Source organism: Staurois parvus, unplaced genomic scaffold, assembly GCF_062004578.1.
Source record: "Staurois parvus isolate SC_StPar_1 unplaced genomic scaffold, SC_StPar_1.0 ptg002181l, whole genome shotgun sequence".
NCBI lineage: Eukaryota > Metazoa > Chordata > Amphibia > Anura > Ranidae > Staurois > Staurois parvus.
The window spans coordinates 684,719-700,810 of record NW_028319977.1 but is presented as its reverse complement, the minus strand read 5'-3'; the positions used below and the strand labels follow the sequence as shown (position 1 = coordinate 700,810).

General features: G+C 50.0%; 18 non-coding genes across 18 annotated transcripts; 8 read left to right on the top strand and 10 right to left on the bottom strand.

Moving 5' to 3' along the window:
* Nucleotides 1-155: 155 nt before the first annotated feature.
* Nucleotides 156-229, bottom strand: TRNAN-GUU (transfer RNA asparagine (anticodon GUU)). The gene has a single exon. It is a non-coding gene; the product is annotated as a tRNA-Asn (tRNA).
* Nucleotides 230-371: 142 nt separating this feature from the next.
* On the bottom strand, nucleotides 372-457 carry TRNAY-GUA (transfer RNA tyrosine (anticodon GUA)). The gene is given in 2 exon segments: nucleotides 372-407; nucleotides 421-457. It is a non-coding gene; the product is annotated as a tRNA-Tyr (tRNA).
* A 371-nt stretch (nucleotides 458-828) lies between these two features.
* Nucleotides 829-901, top strand: TRNAK-CUU (transfer RNA lysine (anticodon CUU)). Its single transcript has one exon. It is a non-coding gene; the product is annotated as a tRNA-Lys (tRNA).
* Nucleotides 902-1,174: 273 nt separating this feature from the next.
* Nucleotides 1,175-1,246, top strand: TRNAG-UCC (transfer RNA glycine (anticodon UCC)). Its single transcript has one exon. It is a non-coding gene; the product is annotated as a tRNA-Gly (tRNA).
* Nucleotides 1,247-3,475: 2,229 nt separating this feature from the next.
* Nucleotides 3,476-3,549, bottom strand: TRNAN-GUU (transfer RNA asparagine (anticodon GUU)). Its single transcript has one exon. It is a non-coding gene; the product is annotated as a tRNA-Asn (tRNA).
* Nucleotides 3,550-3,691: 142 nt separating this feature from the next.
* Nucleotides 3,692-3,777, bottom strand: TRNAY-GUA (transfer RNA tyrosine (anticodon GUA)). Its single transcript is given in 2 exon segments — nucleotides 3,692-3,727; nucleotides 3,741-3,777. It is a non-coding gene; the product is annotated as a tRNA-Tyr (tRNA).
* A 371-nt stretch (nucleotides 3,778-4,148) lies between these two features.
* Nucleotides 4,149-4,221, top strand: TRNAK-CUU (transfer RNA lysine (anticodon CUU)). The gene has a single exon. It is a non-coding gene; the product is annotated as a tRNA-Lys (tRNA).
* A 273-nt stretch (nucleotides 4,222-4,494) lies between these two features.
* On the top strand, nucleotides 4,495-4,566 carry TRNAG-UCC (transfer RNA glycine (anticodon UCC)). The gene has a single exon. It is a non-coding gene; the product is annotated as a tRNA-Gly (tRNA).
* Nucleotides 4,567-6,795: 2,229 nt separating this feature from the next.
* Nucleotides 6,796-6,869, bottom strand: TRNAN-GUU (transfer RNA asparagine (anticodon GUU)). The gene has a single exon. It is a non-coding gene; the product is annotated as a tRNA-Asn (tRNA).
* A 142-nt stretch (nucleotides 6,870-7,011) lies between these two features.
* Nucleotides 7,012-7,097, bottom strand: TRNAY-GUA (transfer RNA tyrosine (anticodon GUA)). The gene is given in 2 exon segments: nucleotides 7,012-7,047; nucleotides 7,061-7,097. It is a non-coding gene; the product is annotated as a tRNA-Tyr (tRNA).
* Nucleotides 7,098-7,468: 371 nt separating this feature from the next.
* Nucleotides 7,469-7,541, top strand: TRNAK-CUU (transfer RNA lysine (anticodon CUU)). Its single transcript has one exon. It is a non-coding gene; the product is annotated as a tRNA-Lys (tRNA).
* A 273-nt stretch (nucleotides 7,542-7,814) lies between these two features.
* Nucleotides 7,815-7,886, top strand: TRNAG-UCC (transfer RNA glycine (anticodon UCC)). Its single transcript has one exon. It is a non-coding gene; the product is annotated as a tRNA-Gly (tRNA).
* A 2,229-nt stretch (nucleotides 7,887-10,115) lies between these two features.
* Nucleotides 10,116-10,189, bottom strand: TRNAN-GUU (transfer RNA asparagine (anticodon GUU)). The gene has a single exon. It is a non-coding gene; the product is annotated as a tRNA-Asn (tRNA).
* Nucleotides 10,190-10,331: 142 nt separating this feature from the next.
* TRNAY-GUA (transfer RNA tyrosine (anticodon GUA)) lies at nucleotides 10,332-10,417 on the bottom strand. Its single transcript is given in 2 exon segments — nucleotides 10,332-10,367; nucleotides 10,381-10,417. It is a non-coding gene; the product is annotated as a tRNA-Tyr (tRNA).
* Nucleotides 10,418-10,788: 371 nt separating this feature from the next.
* On the top strand, nucleotides 10,789-10,861 carry TRNAK-CUU (transfer RNA lysine (anticodon CUU)). The gene has a single exon. It is a non-coding gene; the product is annotated as a tRNA-Lys (tRNA).
* A 2,574-nt stretch (nucleotides 10,862-13,435) lies between these two features.
* TRNAN-GUU (transfer RNA asparagine (anticodon GUU)) lies at nucleotides 13,436-13,509 on the bottom strand. The gene has a single exon. It is a non-coding gene; the product is annotated as a tRNA-Asn (tRNA).
* A 142-nt stretch (nucleotides 13,510-13,651) lies between these two features.
* On the bottom strand, nucleotides 13,652-13,737 carry TRNAY-GUA (transfer RNA tyrosine (anticodon GUA)). Its single transcript is given in 2 exon segments — nucleotides 13,652-13,687; nucleotides 13,701-13,737. It is a non-coding gene; the product is annotated as a tRNA-Tyr (tRNA).
* Nucleotides 13,738-14,108: 371 nt separating this feature from the next.
* On the top strand, nucleotides 14,109-14,181 carry TRNAK-CUU (transfer RNA lysine (anticodon CUU)). Its single transcript has one exon. It is a non-coding gene; the product is annotated as a tRNA-Lys (tRNA).
* The last annotated feature ends 1,911 nt before the right edge of the window (nucleotides 14,182-16,092 follow it).

Genomic DNA, 16,092 nt, shown 5'->3' with positions numbered 1-16,092 from the left:
TTGATTGCGACATTATTCTAGTCCGTTTTCAAGGAATGTCTCGAGTGAATGGTTAATCGTCAGCCGTGTGAGACAAGCCAAAGGACGCTATTTGTCTTCTTAGGTTAGGGTGAGACTTGGCAGCGGGCCCTGCTAAGGTAAAGAGAAAGCACGAGCGTCCCTGGGTGGGCTTGAACCACCAACCTTTCGGTTAACAGCCGAACGCGCTAACCGATTGCGCCACAGAGACCACACGACAAGCGTGCTTGAGCTGACCCAAAGGAGACATGAAAGATGAACTGACGGTGCCTAAAAAGCTTCCCAATTGCACATTTGTAGTGATAAGAGATTGCCTTCTTTCTAAAAGGCAGAGACGCGGGGTAAAAAGCTCTTCCTTCGAGCCGGAATTGAACCAGCGACCTAAGGATTGCTGCTTTGTCTCTACAGTCCTCCGCTCTACCAGCTGAGCTATCGAAGGGAACTGGGAAGAGCACGTGACACCTTGCATGCTAAGCCAGCGCCGTACACTTTGCATTTGACCTTCTCGGTTGAGGTATTGCTTGATGCCGCCTCGGCCGGAAAGGGCAAATGAATGACTTGGCAGATGTTATGTGGGAGGCTACGGCTTGATGTTTTGCACAGAGAGAATAGGGTTTGGAATCAGCCAGCGCATTTTGTTGTGATCCTCCAAAGTCACAGCAAAAATGGTGATGTAGCGCCCTGACAGCAAGTGAACAGAGTAGTACTTGGAAGCACATTGAGTTTAGCCAAAGGAATTATGTCGAAAGCTATCAAAAAGTCTGCGGACTCAGGTGGCTGTGAGAGGCCTTGAAGTGCAAAAGTGCTGTAGCCCGGCTAGCTCAGTCGGTAGAGCATGAGACTCTTAATCTCAGGGTCGTGGGTTCGAGCCCCACGTTGGGCGTGGGACACATTCCGTGTCCCTTTTGCCCGAGTGAAAGGCCTTTGCAAAACTTGTATCTCCAGTTCCTTCATGCGCACTGCACAATCACACCTTTACCGTATCTACTGGCTTGGCTTCCTTTCTCTCCACGAATGGGGAAATATTTCTAGCTGATCTTCCTAGTGGTCACTTGGTACGGCAGCGAATGGACCTTGCGCTGGAGGGGGTCCGTGAGTCAATGTCATGTGTGGCCTTAATTGTATAGAGGTAGCAGGATGCCTGGCGCACAGCCTTGCGTTGGTGGTATAGTGGTGAGCATAGCTGCCTTCCAAGCAGTTGACCCGGGTTCGATTCCCGGCCAACGCAATCTCCTTCTTTGCGCCCTTGACAAAATACCACAGGGCCCCAGGTCCTTATCAAAAGCTCCTTAGATGTCTTGCCTTAGTGACGACTGTGGAAATATTCCTCGGCATCCCAACAGGCTCCGGCCTCCTGCTTTAACTCGCTCGCGGGGTACAGCAGTATCAAGCAACAAGGTTCAGGCATTTCAACCACTGATTCCCAAAGAATCAACTCTGTCACACACAGCGTTTCTAAGTATCTGCCTACCATTCTAACACCCTCAACTGGCAAGATAATGCACCATTTGGAAGAATGCTAAAGAATGTGTCAACAAGGAATGTAGACTGAAGTTGGAGCCGGAAGAAACAATCACGTCCCATGATGCCATCGGCCTTTTCACTTGTATACACTTGGCAAAGGCTGTTGAAATTGTGGGAAACATCTGAAAGGAGGTAAGTCTCTTGACAGCCAAAAAGAACTAAAGCCTGACCAAGTGCATTCATTGCTGACCCTTGAGCCTTGAATTGTTCCATGGGGAAAAGACCAAGCCGTTTGTAAAGGCATGTGGATTCTACTTGGGTCAAGATTAGAGCATCAGCACCCCACAAGCTTTTAGTGAACTCATAAAGTCAGTGGACAAATACATCAAGTGTACACGGGAAGAGGCACTGAATAGCAAATGCCCCCTTTTGGACGGCGTCTTACAAGGCAAGGAAGGGGCTGACTTGGGCATGGAGGTCTCCAGGAAACCTACCCACACAGACCGCTATCTGCCTTTTGACTCACACCACCACCCACTGGAACACGAGCTGGGGGTTCTTAGGACTCTGCAATATCCGGCTGACATGGTAGCAACCAAAAGAGTCTAAAGACAAAAGAACACAGATGCAACGCCACCCTTGCGAGGGACGCTGGCGTGTTTGCCCCGGTTTCCCTTGACTTCGCCCCGCAGCCAGGCACAGTGTATTTCTTCAGCCAAATACACACGCGCGCAAACGCTCCTTGCCTTCAAAGACCGGACTAGGGGATGTTTGTTTTTGGAGTTTTCTTGTCGAGCTGGGGATAGGGATGGGGAATTGTAGTAGGATACTCCAAAATGAGAACTTTTCACACTGAAGACATCTAGCTGATCTCTTAGTTAAGCAGTATTGACGTCCTGACTGGCTTGAGGCCCTCAGGTCCACCCACCTGGGGCCTCATGGCAGCCGGCGCCAGGCGAGGCAGCCTGCCTCCAGCCCAGCTGTTCAGTCCTCTCCCAGGAAAGACGCTGAGCCCATGTGCTCGCAGAACATAAATGCCACTCCCAGCATGCCACAGGACTGCCCTCCCTTGCAACTGGCCAGGGCGGTATCCGTATTCACGCTGTTCATTTGCCTAGCCCCTACCCATGTTCTGGAAAGCTCTCACAGCTTCCTGAAGGCGGGAATAACTCAGACAAACTCAAACAACATCAGAGAATCATGAGCAGACCTGACTAATCCATGGCAGCACTCTGTTAAGCAGAATACCACACTGAATTTACCCGACAGCCTCTCTGGTAAGCAGAGACCAACTATACAAATCCTAGCGCATGACTAGGAGAGTGCTACCGTGACATCTCAGGAGGGCTTTGAAAGCTTGTGGCTACCCAGACTGGGTCTTGGTTAAAACCTCCGCAAGGTCAGGGAAACAAACTGGGGAGAAGCAGAACACTAGGAGAAATCTAGTCATCCCGTATGTAACTGGAGCGTCGGAAAAACTCAGAAGGATCTTTAAGAAACATTGCATCCCTGTGTACTTCAAGCCCAGCATAGCCCCGGGGCACACGCTTAAACATTGACACTATCTGTATTCCACGTTTTTAACACCTCTATCCAGGCCATTTGACAACAATTGAGGCCTTTGGCCATGTCAATCTAGGCACTTTTAGCTATGCAGGCTTCCTGACACCAACAATGGGATCATGTAAGGTGAAAAAAGGTGCTTCCACAATTCTCACACATCCCCTGGTGTTCAGGTGTGAATAGAAATGCTGGGGTTTGTTCCTGAGACTCAGCGGAAGCGAAGAAGTGGCTTGACTAACCTATGAAAGATCTTGAACATTCCAGAAGAAGAGCAATTGATTGCGACATTATTCTAGTCCGTTTTCAAGGAATGTCTCGAGTGAATGGTTAATCGTCAGCCGTGTGAGACAAGCCAAAGGACGCTATTTGTCTTCTTAGGTTAGGGTGAGACTTGGCAGCGGGCCCTGCTAAGGTAAAGAGAAAGCACGAGCGTCCCTGGGTGGGCTTGAACCACCAACCTTTCGGTTAACAGCCGAACGCGCTAACCGATTGCGCCACAGAGACCACACGACAAGTGTGCTTGAGCTGGCCCAAAGGAGACATGAAAGATGAACTGAAGGTGCCTAAAAAGCTTCCCAATTGCACATTTGTAGTGATAAGAGATTGCCTTCTTTCTAAAAGGCAGAGACGCGGGGTAAAAAGCTCTTCCTTCGAGCCGGAATTGAACCAGCGACCTAAGGATTGCTGCTTTGTCTCTACAGTCCTCCGCTCTACCAGCTGAGCTATCGAAGGGAACTGGGAAGAGCACGTGACACCTTGCATGCTAAGCCAGCGCCGTACACTTTGCATTTGACCTTCTCGGTTGAGGTATTGCTTGATGCCGCCTCGGCCGGAAAGGGCAAATGAATGACTTGGCAGATGTTATGTGGGAGGCTACGGCTTGATGTTTTGCACAGAGAGAAAAGGGTTTGGAATCAGCCAGCGCATTTTGTTGTGATCCTCCAAAGTCACAGCAAAAATGGTGATGTAGCGCCCTGACAGCAAGTGAACAGAGTAGTACTTGGAAGCGCATTGAGTTTAGCCAAAGGAATTATGTCGAAAGCTATCAAAAAGTCTATGGACTCAGGTGGCTGTGAGAGGCCTTGAAGAGCAATTGTGCTGTAGCCCGGCTAGCTCAGTCGGTAGAGCATGAGACTCTTAATCTCAGGGTCGTGGGTTCGAGCCCCACGTTGGGCGTGGGACACATTCCGTGTCCCTTTTGCCCGAGTGAAAGGCCTTTGCAAAACTTGTATCTCCAGTTCCTTCATGCGCACTGCACAATCACACCTTTACCGTATCTACTGGCTTGGCTTCCTTTCTCTCCACGAATGGGGAAATATTTCTAGCTGATCTTCCTAGTGGTCACTTGGTACGGCAGCGAATGGACCTTGCGCTGGAGGGGGTCCGTGAGTCAATGTCATGTGTGGCCTTAATTGTATAGAGGTAGCAGGATGCCTGGCGCACAGCCTTGCGTTGGTGGTATAGTGGTGAGCATAGCTGCCTTCCAAGCAGTTGACCCGGGTTCGATTCCCGGCCAACGCAATCTCCTTCTTTGCGCCCTTGACAAAATACCACAGGGCCCCAGGTCCTTATCAAAAGCTCCTTAGATGTCTTGCCTTAGTGACGACTGTGGAAATATTCCTCGGCATCCCAACAGGCTCCGGCCTCCTGCTTTAACTCGCTCGCGGGGTACAGCAGTATCAAGCAACAAGGTTCAGGCATTTCAACCACTGATTCCCAAAGAATCAACTCTGTCACACACAGCGTTTCTAAGTATCTGCCTACCATTCTAACACCCTCAACTGGCAAGATAATGCACCATTTGGAAGAATGCTAAAGAATGTGTCAACAAGGAATGTAGACTGAAGTTGGAGCCGGAAGAAACAATCACGTCCCATGATGCCATCGGCCTTTTCACTTGTATACACTTGGCAAAGGCTGTTGAAATTGTGGGAAACATCTGAAAGGAGGTAAGTCTCTTGACAGCCAAAAAGAACTAAAGCCTGACCAAGTGCATTCATTGCTGACCCTTGAGCCTTGAATTGTTCCATGGGGAAAAGACCAAGCCGTTTGTAAAGGCATGTGGATTCTACTTGGGTCAAGATTAGAGCATCAGCACCCCACAAGCTTTTAGTGAACTCATAAAGTCAGTGGACAAATACATCAAGTGTACACGGGAAGAGGCACTGAATAGCAAATGCCCCCTTTTGGACGGCGTCTTACAAGGCAAGGAAGGGGCTGACTTGGGCATGGAGGTCTCCAGGAAACCTACCCACACAGACCGCTATCTGCCTTTTGACTCACACCACCACCCACTGGAACACGAGCTGGGGGTTCTTAGGACTCTGCAATATCCGGCTGACATGGTAGCAACCAAAAGAGTCTAAAGACAAAAGAACACAGATGCAACGCCACCCTTGCGAGGGACGCTGGCGTGTTTGCCCCGGTTTCCCTTGACTTCGCCCCGCAGCCAGGCACAGTGTATTTCTTCAGCCAAATACACACGCGCGCAAACGCTCCTTGCCTTCAATGACCGGACTAGGGGATGTTTGTTTTTGGAGTTTTCTTGTCGAGCTGGGGATAGGGATGGGGAATTGTAGTAGGATACTCCAAAATGAGAACTTTTCACACTGAAGACATCTAGCTGATCTCTTAGTTAAGCAGTATTGACGTCCTGACTGGCTTGAGGCCCTCAGGTCCACCCACCTGGGGCCTCATGGCAGCCGGCGCCAGGCGAGGCAGCCTGCCTCCAGCCCAGCTGTTCAGTCCTCTCCCAGGAAAGACGCTGAGCCCATGTGCTCGCAGAACATAAATGCCACTCCCAGCATGCCACAGGACTGCCCTCCCTTGCAACTGGCCAGGGCGGTATCCGTATTCACGCTGTTCATTTGCCTAGCCCCTACCCATGTTCTGGAAAGCTCTCACAGCTTCCTGAAGGCGGGAATAACTCAGACAAACTCAAACAACATCAGAGAATCATGAGCAGACCTGACTAATCCATGGCAGCACTCTGTTAAGCAGAATACCACACTGAATTTACCCGACAGCCTCTCTGGTAAGCAGAGACCAACTATACAAATCCTAGCGCATGACTAGGAGAGTGCTACCGTGACATCTCAGGAGGGCTTTGAAAGCTTGTGGCTACCCAGACTGGGTCTTGGTTAAAACCTCCGCAAGGTCAGGGAAACAAACTGGGGAGAAGCAGAACACTAGGAGAAATCTAGTCATCCCGTATGTAACTGGAGCGTCGGAAAAACTCAGAAGGATCTTTAAGAAACATTGCATCCCTGTGTACTTCAAGCCCAGCATAGCCCCGGGGCACACGCTTAAACATTGACACTATCTGTATTCCACGTTTTTAACACCTCTATCCAGGCCATTTGACAACAATTGAGGCCTTTGGCCATGTCAATCTAGGCACTTTTAGCTATGCAGGCTTCCTGACACCAACAATGGGATCATGTAAGGTGAAAAAAGGTGCTTCCACAATTCTCACACATCCCCTGGTGTTCAGGTGTGAATAGAAATGCTGGGGTTTGTTCCTGAGACTCAGCGGAAGCGAAGAAGTGGCTTGACTAACCTATGAAAGATCTTAAACATTCCAGAAGAAGAGCAATTGATTGCGACATTATTCTAGTCCGTTTTCAAGGAATGTCTCGAGTGAATGGTTAATCGTCAGCCGTGTGAGACAAGCCAAAGGACGCTATTTGTCTTCTTAGGTTAGGGTGAGACTTGGCAGCGGGCCCTGCTAAGGTAAAGAGAAAGCACGAGCGTCCCTGGGTGGGCTTGAACCACCAACCTTTCGGTTAACAGCCGAACGCGCTAACCGATTGCGCCACAGAGACCACACGACAAGTGTGCTTGAGCTGGCCCAAAGGAGACATGAAAGATGAACTGAAGGTGCCTAAAAAGCTTCCCAATTGCACATTTGTAGTGATAAGAGATTGCCTTCTTTCTAAAAGGCAGAGACGCGGGGTAAAAAGCTCTGCCTTCGAGCCGGAATTGAACCAGCGACCTAAGGATTGCTGCTTTGTCTCTACAGTCCTCCGCTCTACCAGCTGAGCTATCGAAGGGAACTGGGAAGAGCACGTGACACCTTGCATGCTAAGCCAGCGCCGTACACTTTGCATTTGACCTTCTCGGTTGAGGTATTGCTTGATGCCGCCTCGGCCGGAAAGGGCAAATGAATGACTTGGCAGATGTTATGTGGGAGGCTACGGCTTGATGTTTTGCACAGAGAGAAAAGGGTTTGGAATCAGCCAGCGCATTTTGTTGTGATCCTCCAAAGTCACAGCAAAAATGGTGATGTAGCGCCCTGACAGCAAGTGAACAGAGTAGTACTTGGAAGCGCATTGAGTTTAGCCAAAGGAATTATGTCGAAAGCTATCAAAAAGTCTATGGACTCAGGTGGCTGTGAGAGGCCTTGAAGAGCAATAGTGCTGTAGCCCGGCTAGCTCAGTCGGTAGAGCATGAGACTCTTAATCTCAGGGTCGTGGGTTCGAGCCCCACGTTGGGCGTGGGACACATTCCGTGTCCCTTTTGCCCGAGTGAAAGGCCTTTGCAAAACTTGTATCTCCAGTTCCTTCATGCGCACTGCACAATCACACCTTTACCGTATCTACTGGCTTGGCTTCCTTTCTCTCCACGAATGGGGAAGTATTTCTAGCTGATCTTCCTAGTGGTCACTTGGTACGGCAGCGAATGGACCTTGCGCTGGAGGGGGTCCGTGAGTCAATGTCATGTGTGGCCTTAATTGTATAGAGGTAGCAGGATGCCTGGCGCACAGCCTTGCGTTGGTGGTATAGTGGTGAGCATAGCTGCCTTCCAAGCAGTTGACCCGGGTTCGATTCCCGGCCAACGCAATCTCCTTCTTTGCGCCCTTGACAAAATACCACAGGGCCCCAGGTCCTTATCAAAAGCTCCTTAGATGTCTTGCCTTAGTGACGACTGTGGAAATATTCCTCGGCATCCCAACAGGCTCCGGCCTCCTGCTTTAACTCGCTCGCGGGGTACAGCAGTATCAAGCAACAAGGTTCAGGCATTTCAACCACTGATTCCCAAAGAATCAACTCTGTCACACACATCGTTTCTAAGTATCTGCCTACCATTCTAACACCCTCAACTGGCAAGATAATGCACCATTTGGAAGAATGCTAAAGAATGTGTCAACAAGGAATGTAGACTGAAGTTGGAGCCGGAAGAAACAATCACGTCCCATGATGCCATCGGCCTTTTCACTTGCATACACTTGGCAGAGGCTGTTGAGATTGTGGGAAACATCTGAAAGGAGGTAAGTCTCTTGACAGCCAAAAAGAACTAAAGCCTGACCAAGTGCATTCATTGCTGACCCTTGAGCCTTGAATTGTTCCATGGGGAAAAGACCAAGCCGTTTGTAAAGGCATGTGGATTCTACTTGGGTCAAGATTAGAGCATCAGCACCCCACAAGCTTTTAGTGAACCCATAAAGTCAGTGGACAAATACATCAAGTGTACACGGGAAGAGGCACTGAATAGCAAATGCCCCCTTTTGGACGGCGTCTTACAAGGCAAGGAAGGGGCTGACTTGGGCATGGAGGTCTCCAGGAAACCTACCCACACAGACCGCTATCTGCCTTTTGACTCACACCACCACCCACTGGAACACGAGCTGGGGGTTCTTAGGACTCTGCAATATCCGGCTGACATGGTAGCAACCAAAAGAGTCTAAAGACAAAAGAACACAGATGCAACGCCACCCTTGCGAGGGACGCTGGCGTGTTTGCCCCGGTTTCCCTTGACTTCGCCCCGCAGCCAGGCACAGTGTATTTCTTCAGCCAAATACACACGCGCGCAAACGCTCCTTGCCTTCAATGACCGGACTAGGGCATGTTTGTTTTTGGAGTTTTCTTGTCGAGCTGGGGATAGGGATGGGGAATTGTAGTAGGATACTCCAAAATGAGAACTTTTCACACTGAAGACATCTAGCTGATCTCTTAGTTAAGCAGTATTGACGTCCTGACTGGCTTGAGGCCCTCAGGTCCACCCACCTGGGGCCTCATGGCAGCCGGCGCCAGGCGAGGCAGCCTGCCTCCAGCCCAGCTGTTCAGTCCTCTCCCAGGAAAGACGCTGAGCCCATGTGCTCGCAGAACATAAATGCCACTCCCAGCATGCCACAGGACTGCCCTCCCTTGCAACTGGCCAGGGCGGTATCCGTATTCACGCTGTTCATTTGCCTAGCCCCTACCCATGTTCTGGAAAGCTCTCACAGCTTCCTGAAGGTGGGAATAACTCAGACAAACTCAAACAACATCAGAGAATCATGAGCAGACCTGACTAATCCATGGCAGCACTCTGTTAAGCAGAATACCACACTGAATTTACCCGACAGCCTCTCTGGTAAGCAGAGACCAACTATACAAATCCTAGCGCATGACTAGGAGAGTGCTACCGTGACATCTCAGGAGGGCTTTGAAAGCTTGTGGCTACCCAGACTGGGTCTTGGTTAAAACCTCCGCAAGGTCAGGGAAACAAACTGGGGAGAAGCAGAACACTAGGAGAAATCTAGTCATCCCGTATGTAACTGGAGCGTCGGAAAAACTCAGAAGGATCTTTAAGAAACATTGCATCCCTGTGTACTTCAAGCCCAGCATAGCCCCGGGGCACACGCTTAAACATTGACACTATCTGTATTCCACGTTTTTAACACCTCTATCCAGGCCATTTGACAACAATTGAGGCCTTTGGCCATGTCAATCTAGGCACTTTTAGCTATGCAGGCTTCCTGACACCAACAATGGGATCATGTAAGGTGAAAAAAGGTGCTTCCACAATTCTCACACATCCCCTGGTGTTCAGGTGTGAATAGAAATGCTGGGGTTTGTTCCTGAGACTCAGCGGAAGCGAAGAAGTGGCTTGACTAACCTATGAAAGATCTTGAACATTCCAGAAGAAGAGCAATTGATTGCGACATTATTCTAGTCCGTTTTCAAGGAATGTCTCGAGTGAATGGTTAATCGTCAGCCGTGTGAGACAAGCCAAAGGACGCTATTTGTCTTCTTAGGTTAGGGTGAGACTTGGCAGCGGGCCCTGCTAAGGTAAAGAGAAAGCACGAGCGTCCCTGGGTGGGCTTGAACCACCAACCTTTCGGTTAACAGCCGAACGCGCTAACCGATTGCGCCACAGAGACCACACGACAAGCGTGCTTGAGCTGGCCCAAAGGAGACATGAAAGATGAACTGAAGGTGCCTAAAAAGCTTCCCAATTGCACATTTGTAGTGATAAGAGATTGCCTTCTTTCTAAAAGGCAGAGACGCGGGGTAAAAAGCTCTTCCTTCGAGCCGGAATTGAACCAGCGACCTAAGGATTGCTGCTTTGTCTCTACAGTCCTCCGCTCTACCAGCTGAGCTATCGAAGGGAACTGGGAAGAGCACGTGACACCTTGCATGCTAAGCCAGCGCCGTACACTTTGCATTTGACCTTCTCGGTTGAGGTATTGCTTGATGCCGCCTCGGCCGGAAAGGGCAAATGAATGACTTGGCAGATGTTATGTGGGAGGCTACGGCTTGATGTTTTGCACAGAGAGAAAAGGGTTTGGAATCAGCCAGCGCATTTTGTTGTGATCCTCCAAAGTCACAGCAAAAATGGTGATGTAGCGCCCTGACAGCAAGTAAACAGAGTAGTACTTGGAAGCGCATTGAGTTTAGCCAAAGGAATTATGTCGAAAGCTATCAAAAAGTCTGCGGACTCAGGTGGCTGTGAGAGGCCTTGAAGTGCAAAAGTGCTGTAGCCCGGCTAGCTCAGTCGGTAGAGCATGAGACTCTTAATCTCAGGGTCGTGGGTTCGAGCCCCACGTTGGGCGTGGGACGCATTCCGTGTCCCTTTTGCCCGAGTGAAAGGCCTTTGCAAAACTTGTATCTCCAGTTCCTTCATGCGCACTGCACAATCACACCTTTACCGTATCTACTGGCTTGGCTTCCTTTCTCTCCACGAATGGGGAAATATTTCTAGCTGATCTTCCTAGTGGTCACTTGGTACGGCAGCGAATGGACCTTGCGCTGGAGGGGGTCCGTGAGTCAATGTCATGTGTGGCCTTAATTGTATAGAGGTAGCAGGATGCCTGGCGCACAGCCTTGCGTTGGTGGTATAGTGGTGAGCATAGCTGCCTTCCAAGCAGTTGACCCGGGTTCGGTTCCCGGCCAACGCAATCTCCTTCTTTGCGCCCTTGACAAAAAACCACAGGGCCCCAGGTCCTTATCAAAAGCTCCTTAGATTTCTTGCCTTAGTGACGACTGTGGAAATATTCCTCGGCATCCCAACAGGCTCCGGCCTCCTGCTTTAACTCGCTCGCGGGGTACAGCAGTATCAAGCAACAAGGTTCAGGCATTTCAACCACTGATTCCCAAAGAATCAACTCTGTCACACACAGCGTTTCTAAGTATCTGCCTACCATTCTAACACCCTCAACTGGCAAGATAATGCACCATTTGGAAGAATGCTAAAGAATGTGTCAACAAGGAATGTAGACTGAAGTTGGAGCCGGAAGAAACAATCACGTCCCATGATGCCATCGGCCTTTTCACTTGTATACACTTGGCAGAGGCTGTTGAGATTGTGGGAAACATCTGAAAGGAGGTACGTCTCTTGACAGCCAAAAAGAACTAAAGCCTGACCAAGTGCATTCATTGCTGACCCTTGAGCCTTGAATTGTTCCATGGGGAAAAGACCAAGCCGTTTGTAAAGGCATGTGGATTCTACTTGGGTCAAGATTAGAGCATCAGCACCCCACAAGCTTTTAGTGAACCCATAAAGTCAGTGGACAAATACATCAAGTGTACACGGGAAGAGGCACTGAATAGCAAATGCCCCCTTTTGGACGGCGTCTTACAAGGCAAGGAAGGGGCTGACTTGGGCATGGAGGTCTCCAGGAAACCTACCCACACAGACCGCTATCTGCCTTTTGACTCACACCACCACCCACTGGAACACGAGCTGGGGGTTCTTAGGACTCTGCAATATCCGGCTGACATGGTAGCAACCAAAAGAGTCTAAAGACAAAAGAACACAGATGCAACGCCACCCTTGCGAGGGACGCTGGCGTGTTTGCCCCGGTTTCCCTTGACTTCGCCCCGCAGCCAGGCACAGTGTATTTCTTCAGCCAAATACACACGCGCGCAAACGCTCCTTGCCTTCAATGACCGGACTAGGGGATGTTTGTTTTTGGAGTTTTCTTGTCGAGCTGGGGATAGGGATGGGGAATTGTAGTAGGATACTCCAAAATGAGAACTTTTCACACTGAAGACATCTAGCTGATCTCTTAGTTAAGCAGTATTGACGTCCTGACTGGCTTGAGGCCCTCAGGTCCACCCACCTGGGGCCTCATGGCAGCCGGCGCCAGGCGAGGCAGCCTGCCTCCAGCCCAGCTGTTCAGTCCTCTCCCAGGAAAGACGCTGAGCCCATGTGCTCGCAGAACATAAATGCCACTCCCAGCATGCCACAGGACTGCCCTCCCTTGCAACTGGCCAGGGCGGTATCCGTATTCACGCTGTTCATTTGCCTAGCCCCTACCCATGTTCTGGAAAGCTCTCACAGCTTCCTGAAGGCGGGAATAACTCAGACAAACTCAAACAACATCAGAGAATCATGAGCAGACCTGACTAATCCATGGCAGCACTCTGTTAAGCAGAATACCACACTGAATTTACCCGACAGCCTCTCTGGTAAGCAGAGACCAACTATACAAATCCTAGCGCATGACTAGGAGAGTGCTACCGTGACATCTCAGGAGGGCTTTGAAAGCTTGTGGCTACCCAGACTGGGTCTTGGTTAAAACCTCAGCAAGGTCAGGGAAACAAACTGGGGAGAAGCAGAACACTAGGGGAAATCTAGTCATCCCGTATGTAACTGGAGCGTCGGAAAAACTCAGAAGGATCTTTAAGAAACATTGCATCCCTGTGTACTTCAAGCCCAGCATAGCCCCGGGGCACACGCTTAAACATTGACACTATCTGTATTCCACGTTTTTAACACCTCTATCCAGGCCATTTGACAACAATTGAGGCCTTTGGCCATGTCAATCTAGGCACTTTTAGCTATGCAGGCTTCCTGACACCAACAATGGGATCATGTAAGGTGAAAAAAGGTGCTTCCACAATTCTCACACATCCCCTGGTGTTCAGGTGTGAATAGAAATGCTGGGGTTTGTTCCTGAGACTCAGCGGAAGCGAAGAAGTGGCTTGACTAACCTATGAAAGATCTTGAACATTCCAGAAGAAGAGCAATTGATTGCGACATTATTCTAGTCCGTTTTCAAGGAATGTCTCGAGTGAATGGTTAATCGTCAGCCGTGTGAGACAAGCCAAAGGACGCTATTTGTCTTCTTAGGGTAGGGTGAGACTTGGCAGCGGGCCCTGCTAAGGTAAAGAGAAAGCACGAGCGTCCCTGGGTGGGCTTGAACCACCAACCTTTCGGTTAACAGCCGAACGCGCTAACCGATTGCGCCACAGAGACCACACGACAAGCGCGCTTGAGCTGACCCAAAGGAGACATGAAAGATGAACTGAAGGTGCCTAAAAAGCTTCCCAATTGCACATTTGTAGTGATAAGAGATTGCCTTCTTTCTAAAAGGCAGAGACGCGGGGTAAAAAGCTCTTCCTTCGAGCCGGAATTGAACCAGCGACCTAAGGATTGCTGCTTTGTCTCTACAGTCCTCCGCTCTACCAGCTGAGCTATCGAAGGGAACTGAGAAGAGCACGTGACACCTTGCATGCTAAGCCAGCGCCGTACACTTTGCATTTGACCTTCTCGGTTGAGGTATTGCTTGATGCCGCCTCGGCCGGAAAGGGCAAATGAATGACTTGGCAGATGTTATGTGGGAGGCTACGGCTTGATGTTTTGCACAGAGAGAAAAGGGTTTGGAATCAGCCAGCGCATTTTGTTGTGATCCTCCAAAGTCACAGCAAAAATGGTGATGTAGCGCCCTGACAGCAAGTGAACAGAGTAGTACTTGGAAGCGCATTGAGTTTAGCCAAAGGAATTATGTCGAAAGCTATCAAAAAGTCTGCGGACTCAGGAGGCTGTGAGAGGCCTTGAAGAGCAAAAGTGCTGTAGCCCGGCTAGCTCAGTCGGTAGAGCATGAGACTCTTAATCTCAGGGTCGTGGGTTCGAGCCCCACGTTGGGCGTGGGACACATTCCGTGTCCCTTTTGCCCGAGTGAAAGGCCTTTGCAAAACTTGTATCTCCAGTTCCTTCATGCGCACTGCACAATCACACCTTTACCGTATCTACTGGCTTGGCTTCCTTTCTCTCCACGAATGGGGAAATATTTCTAGCTGATCTTCCTAGTGGTCACTTGGTACGGCAGCGAATGGACCTTGCGCTGGAGGGGGTCCGTGAGTCAATGTCATGTGTGGCCTTAATTGTATAGAGGTAGCAGGATGCCTGGCGCACAGCCTTGCGTTGGTGGTATAATGGTGAGCATAGCTGCCTTCCAAGCAGTTGACCCGGGTTCGATTCCCGGCCAACGCAATCTCTTTCTTTGCGCCCTTGACAAAATACCACAGGGCCCCAGGTCCTTATCAAAAGCTCCTTAGATGTCTTGCCTTAGTGACGACTGTGGAAATATTCCTCGGCATCCCAACAGGCTCCGGCCTCCTGCTTTAACTCGCTCGCGGGGTACAGCAGTATCAAGCAACAAGGTTCAGGCATTTCAACCACTGATTCCCAAAGAATCAACTCTGTCACACACAGCGTTTCTAAGTATCTGCCTACCATTCTAACACCCTCAACTGGCAAGATAATGCACCATTTGGAAGAATGCTAAAGAATGTGTCAACAAGGAATGTAGACTGAAGTTGGAGCCGGAAGAAACAATCACGTCCCATGATGCCATCGGCCTTTTCACTTGCATACACTTGGCAGAGGCTGTTGAGATTGTGGGAAACATCTGAAAGGAGGTAAGTCTCTTGACAGCCAAAAAGAACTAAAGCCTGACCAAGTGCATTCATTGCTGACCCTTGAGCCTTGAATTGTTCCATGGGGAAAAGACCAAGCCGTTTGTAAAGGCATGTGGATTCTACTTGGGTCAAGATTAGAGCATCAGCACCCCACAAGCTTTTAGTGAACCCATAAAGTCAGTGGACAAATACATCAAGTGTACACGGGAAGAGGCACTGAATAGCAAATGCCCCCTTTTGGACGGCGTCTTACAAGGCAAGGAAGGGGCTGACTTGGGCATGGAGGTCTCCAGGAAACCTACCCACACAGACCGCTATCTGCCTTTTGACTCACACCACCACCCACTGGAACACGAGCTGGGGGTTCTTAGGACTCTGCAATATCCGGCTGACATGGTAGCAACCAAAAGAGTCTAAAGACAAAAGAACACAGATGCAACGCCACCCTTGCGAGGGACGCTGGCGTGTTTGCCCCGGTTTCCCTTGACTTCGCCCCGCAGCCAGGCACAGTGTATTTCTTCAGCCAAATACACACGCGCGCAAACGCTCCTTGCCTTCAATGACCGGACTAGGGCATGTTTGTTTTTGGAGTTTTCTTGTCGAGCTGGGGATAGGGATGGGGAATTGTAGTAGGATACTCCAAAATGAGAACTTTTCACACTGAAGACATCTAGCTGATCTCTTAGTTAAGCAGTATTGACGTCCTGACTGGCTTGAGGCCCTCAGGTCCACCCACCTGGGGCCTCATGGCAGCCGGCGCCAGGCGAGGCAGCCTGCCTCCAGCCCAGCTGTTCAGTCCTCTCCCAGGAAAGACGCTGAGCCCATGTGCTCGCAGAACATAAATGCCACTCCCAGCATGCCACAGGACTGCCCTCCCTTGCAACTGGCCAGGGCGGTATCCGTATTCACGCTGTTCATTTGCCTAGCCCCTACCCATGTTCTGGAAAGCTCTCACAGCTTCCTGAAGGCGGGAATAACTCAGACAAACTCAAACAACATCAGAGAATCATGATCAGACCTGACTAATCCATGGCAGCACTCTGTTAAGCAGAATACCACACTGAATTTACCCGACAGCCTCTCTGGTAAGCAGAGACCAACTATACAAATCCTAGCGCATGACTAGGAGAGTGCTACC